General features: G+C 39.1%; 1 non-coding gene across 1 annotated transcript; it reads right to left on the bottom strand.

The window, feature by feature from the left end:
* Nucleotides 1–5,040: 5,040 nt before the first annotated feature.
* Nucleotides 5,041–5,146, bottom strand: LOC145625715 (small nucleolar RNA R71). The gene has a single exon (XR_014110622.1). It is a non-coding gene; the product is annotated as a small nucleolar RNA R71 (small nucleolar RNA).
* Between the last annotated feature and the right edge of the window lie 310 nt (nucleotides 5,147–5,456).

Genomic DNA, 5,456 nt, shown 5'->3' with positions numbered 1-5,456 from the left:
TCCGATACCGCTGTTGGGGTTTGGTAACTCCGACTCACTGCGGAAATAAACCCGAGTGACGAATCACGCTAGTAATAATTAGTATCACTAAAGCATAAAATAATCACAAAGGGAAAAATAGGAAATATACCTTTGACGTGTGCTTTGCCCGACCGAATGAGCTCTTACTTGAAAGCCTAGCCCCGAAAACACGAAAGCCTCCAACGGAAATCCACCCACAAACACGACTTTTGACTTTTGGGTTCATTGCCTTGACGTTAGCGAGGCCCGACCAAAACCCGAGTATTATATGAGTTTAAGGGTTTTTGCAAATGCAATGCCCTATTGAACTCCTACTCAAGCAAAGAATTCTCAAGCCATGCTTTGGCTATTTATAATTAAGAAAGGATAGCTTGTGAATTCCACTCATCTTTCAATATGGGACTTTTTCACAAAAAGATCCCACATGGAAAGATTGATGAATTCAACCCTTAGTTAAATAAACCAAGGAACAAGTAACAAGTGTCACATGGTTAGGTGAGGATCACTTTCTCACTTGATCCCCAAGGCATTTCACATGCATTGTGAACTAACCATATGTCACCCAACCTTGAGCCCCAAGTTGGGTTCAGTTGGGCCACTTTCTTTTGGCCTTTGTCCATGACCCATCACCCGGGTCCATGGCCCTTGCCACATGCGCTGCAACCGTGGCGCGCTACAACCGTGGCACGCTGCCACTGGTGGCTGCCAACGTGGTGGCTGCCACGTGCGCTGCCACGCGTGCTGCCACATGGCTTTTTCCACGTGTGCTGCCACGTGGCAAGCTCCTATTAGGCGCGCTTTCCTAGCCTTTTGCGTGGCTAGGATTTTACTTGTTACTTGAAGTATTTTACCGTCTCACCAAATCCTAAATTTTGGCTTGACATTTGAGATTTTTCAACGCTCGGTTTTGACGCTCCAAGCTCGAATTTCAAACATCTAAATATTTATTACTCGGGCGACTTATTAATTCTTCCAAATTAATTCGTTATGTCGGTTCGTTTGTTGCTTGGGTGTGACCCGAAGGGTTCAGTCAAGATTAAGCTGTAATATTAATTATACAATAATATTATTTATCGGAAGCCATTAATACCTAGGGATTCCAATAACTTGACCTTACTGAATATATTAGCTTTCTAATAATTTTGAACCCATTATCAGAATAATACACTTGTTCGAAAGACACCATTCCTTTCCGTTTTTAGGGTTAGTTTAGGAGTAGAGTTTAGAGAGTGAAATGAGGAATTTCAATGGTGATTGAGAGATTGAAGATTCAATGGTGAAAATTATGTTGAAGATCTTCTCTATTATCAATGAGCATTTCTAACTTTATCTCATTTCATTACTTTATTTAATATTCTTGTTAGTTTGGATTAATTTTGATGTTTGATGTTTGATGCTTGATTAGTTTAGTTGTCCTTCATATATTGCTCATTCTTGATTTCTTTGGTTGTTAGTTGACTAGATGATGATTTAGTGTAGTTGTTTGGTTAGGGATAGGGTAAAACATAGATAATTGATTGATAGTTCTTAATTTAGGGATTGTGTTGATTAATTGTTGAGAATAAAGTGATTACTGGAAATTGAGCATGTGTATAATTCGATAGGCCACGAGAATTATGCTAGATTGCATTGTAATTGCAAAAAATGATACGGACCATTGATTTAGGAATTGCAATTGTCGATTGAGTTTAATTTTTTACGTTCCTAGTTAGTGTCTCTCTTAGTTGGCGCTAGTTAGAGCTCTAGGAGATAGCTTGTCGAGCTTTTTTTATTGATTTTACCATTATTCTTCGCAACCATTGATTTGACTCTTGTTCCCTAATTGCTACCATTGTCATGATTACTTGTTGATCCCCGTTCCTAGTGCTTTATTTGTTTGGTTTCATTGTTTGGTAGTTGGTTAGTGTTCTCTCTTTATCTTTGTCTTTGACCTAGCTTAGGTGAATAATTGAGAGCGCTTGAACATTACCATTCCTTTGGGTTTGACCCATGACTTGCCTCTATTCTAAATTTAGGTTGGTTAAGTGTTTATAAATTTAGTGTGATCGAGGGAGGAATTATTTCAACGACCTAGTTCCACCCCTTGTCAAGGATAATGAGGAAAAAGCATGTACAGAGTGAAAAGATGATGTATATGGAGAAATATGGAAAAATTATTAATAGAGTTGACCCTAAAATCAAATGATGGAAAAAAACGACTCATGCATGAACCTAAGACATGGTCATGGGACATATACACAAAGTGTGTTCTACGACTAGTGAGCGTAAGTGGCATGTTTGACTCGTGTCATGACCATGTGACTAGACTATGTGAATAAACTCAAACAAAGACTGAGTTAAGACTTCACGTATGTGCTATAAATTGGACATGTTGTAGTCATACCTTGTGATCTGTGACTCCAAATTGAACTAAACCAACGCCAAATGATAGATAACACTCGGGGCTACAGATCCAAAGGCTATACGACTTTTAAATTGTCTTAGAACTCCGGCTATAACCAAAACAAGTTTACGCTTCTGCAGTATATGGGAATATAAAATCCGGGTTTACTCAAAAAGAACGACTCGGTTTTAGACATATTTATTAGCTCGGATTAAATAATCTATTAATTAAGCATTCTCTTTTAGTCATTGGTTAGTTTATTTAAGTATATTTGTGATCACAAGTCAAACCAAACGGTTAGTTTAGTCACATAATATGTACGCTCAAGTAAGTGATGCACAAGTAGTCAAGTGATGAGTGTCATTTATGGCACTCATTTGGTCTCTTTTAGGATAATATTCATGCTATTTTATAGCCCTTTTCCTTAGCTTTTCCTTAATATTGTTCTTTATTACGTTAGTTTGTGCTTTTCGTAGTAAGTTTCCTTGTTTTGTGCATTTCTTTGTTTATTTGTTCTTTTTCCCTTTTATTTGTTTGTTTTCGTTTGTTTTTAGGTTATGATCGTGTTTTCATGGAATCCCGAGCCTTCCTCTTATATTTCTCATCAACTATGATGCCTCATGTTCGCCTTTTGGAACTTCAAGTTTAAAGGAACGCAAGAGCAAGTCAAGAGATCGGTGCACGTATGCGGTTGGGGCGTCATCTTTGCCATGAACCCACCAAAATAGCCCTCTCAAGACTTCCCACCTTGGTATTCATCATCATCATAAAGTCGAGCCCACGAGGATGAGCTTGGAAGAAGAAGAGGGGGGCTCCCCTGCTTCCAGGTGCAGGCGCGCACGAGGGTGGTGCGGCCGCGCACCTGGGTGTTGCGGGCGTGCCTAGTGCGGGTGCGGGCGCGCCTGCAAGGGCCCCTGTTCCGTACCCTTTTTCCCGCGGCCGCGCCTTTCCTCTCTTGCGACCGCGCCTTCCAGGGTTTCTTTTGGGACGATCTAACTAACTTTTCTTTTGTATCTTTCCTATATAGATAGTTTTTCCTTCTATTTTTAGGAAGAAGAGAATTAGAATAGAATTAGAGTTACACTAGGTGAAAATAGGCATTAGGCAGCGGTTCAAACCCGGTCTAAGGCACCGGTTTGAACCGCTGCCTATGTGAGGGGTGCCAAAAACCAAGTTTTAGATTTTTAGAGAGAGAAACTCTAGATTTTTAGAGAGAGAATTTCATGGAGGATTGTTATTGATTGAAGATTTCTCCATTTCCTTTGATCTTTGATAAAGTTTTTAAGGATTCCTTTTCTTTAATTCAATCTTTAGTGTGGTCTTTAGTTTGATTTCAATTGTTTTGTTGAAAGTTCAAGTTTGATTGAAGTTTGATTGATTTGTGATTTGATTTTAGCTTGTTTACTTTGATCATGATGAATTTGTTGTTTAGCCTTGTTTTTATCTTGATTTCAATGGCTAGTGAGTAGTTTGCTTGCTAGGGTAATGGTGAAGCATGATTGAGTAATGGATTGATGTTAATTTGGGGAAATTGATGTAGTTGATGATGTGATTAAATTGGTTAATTGATTATGTGCAAGTGTGTGTTTGATTTATGCTTGATCACCCTAGTTATTCACACTAGATTGGATTGTAGGTTCACATTGATACGGACCATTGATTTGTGGCTTGCATTTAATGATTGAGGTGTCTTGTGACTTTCCTAACTAGAGTTTATCGTAGTTGACGCTAGTTAGACCTCTAGGAAAATAGATTTATATGCTCTTTTGGTTGCATGATTGGTTTTCCCTCGCATCACTCGACTTAGTCAATTCTTTCCCAATTAGCGGAAATCGTTACAATTATATGTGGATCCCGAGCCCTAGTGTTCATTACATTTGTCCAAACTTAGCTTGACTAGTTGTTTAGCATTCACACCCTTACTTAACCTTTCCGGAATAGCTTGACTTGGCAATATAAGAACACTCTCCATTCCTTAGTGGTTCGACACTCGACTACCATTATACATGTATAAGGGTGTGTTGAGAGATTACAAATTTTGTTTGGCCTTGGGTAGGGGTTAGTTTCAACGACCTAGCTTAAACCCTCGTCAAAATAGCGCCGTTGCCGTGGAATGGTGTTGTGATTTTGTATTGTTGTTGAGTATATTCCATCTTATTCAAAAATACAAAAAGATTTTTCTTCTTTCTTTAGGCTACATTTGTAGCCGTGTTACTAATAATTTTGTTTGAGATTGTGTGTGAAAGTGAACATGGAAGAAGCTCATAGAGTGACATTGAAGGAGTTAGGCACTCCGGGTGCTTACAAGTATGAAAGTGGTTTTATTCCATTGTTGGTTCCGGATAACGATTTTGAATTCAAACCGGCTATGATTACCTTAATCGAGAGGAACCAATTCGGTGGTGCAAAAAGTGAAAATCCTCTCAATCATGTCAAAGAATTTGAGAATTATTGTAATACAATTGCGGTAGCCGGAGTTGCTCAAGAGTATATTAGGCTCAAGTTGTTTCCCTTTTATCTTATTGGAAGAGCTTTAGAGTGGCTGGACAAGGAGGTCAAACCAAGGTCCCTAAGGACATGGGATGAAGTTACCAATTCTTTCTTATCTCGGTTTTTCCTACAAAAGAAAACGGTGGAATCTAGAGCTTTGATCCAAAATTTCAAGCAAGGGCCTAATGAGAGTCTCTATGAAGCATGGGAGAGATATAAGGAGTATCAACGAGAGTGTCCACATCATGGAATTCCTACCTACCAAATTATACAAATCTTCTATGGTGGGTTGGGTTCTCAATGAAGAGTACGCTTAGATGCCAGAGTCGGAGGCCCGATAATGAACAAAACGGAAGAAGAAGTGGTTGATGCAATAGATGAAGTGGTAAGACATTATATGAATTGGCAAGAGGTGGAAAAGGAGCCAACTAGCAAGGGGTGCTCAATCGAACAATTCAATGCCATCAACGATTTGACCACTCTAATTTCATATTTAGGGAAAGAAGTTGTATCCCTCATGGCCAAGCTTGAGAGTCCTATTTCGCAAGCTCCGATTCTTCCC

Source organism: Chenopodium album, chromosome 3 (genome assembly GCF_948465745.1).
Source record: "Chenopodium album chromosome 3, dcCheAlbu1.1, whole genome shotgun sequence".
In the NCBI taxonomy this organism is placed as follows: domain Eukaryota; kingdom Viridiplantae; phylum Streptophyta; class Magnoliopsida; order Caryophyllales; family Amaranthaceae; genus Chenopodium; species Chenopodium album.
The sequence above is the reverse complement of the archived record's forward strand: the minus strand, read 5'-3'. Positions and strand labels throughout refer to the sequence as shown.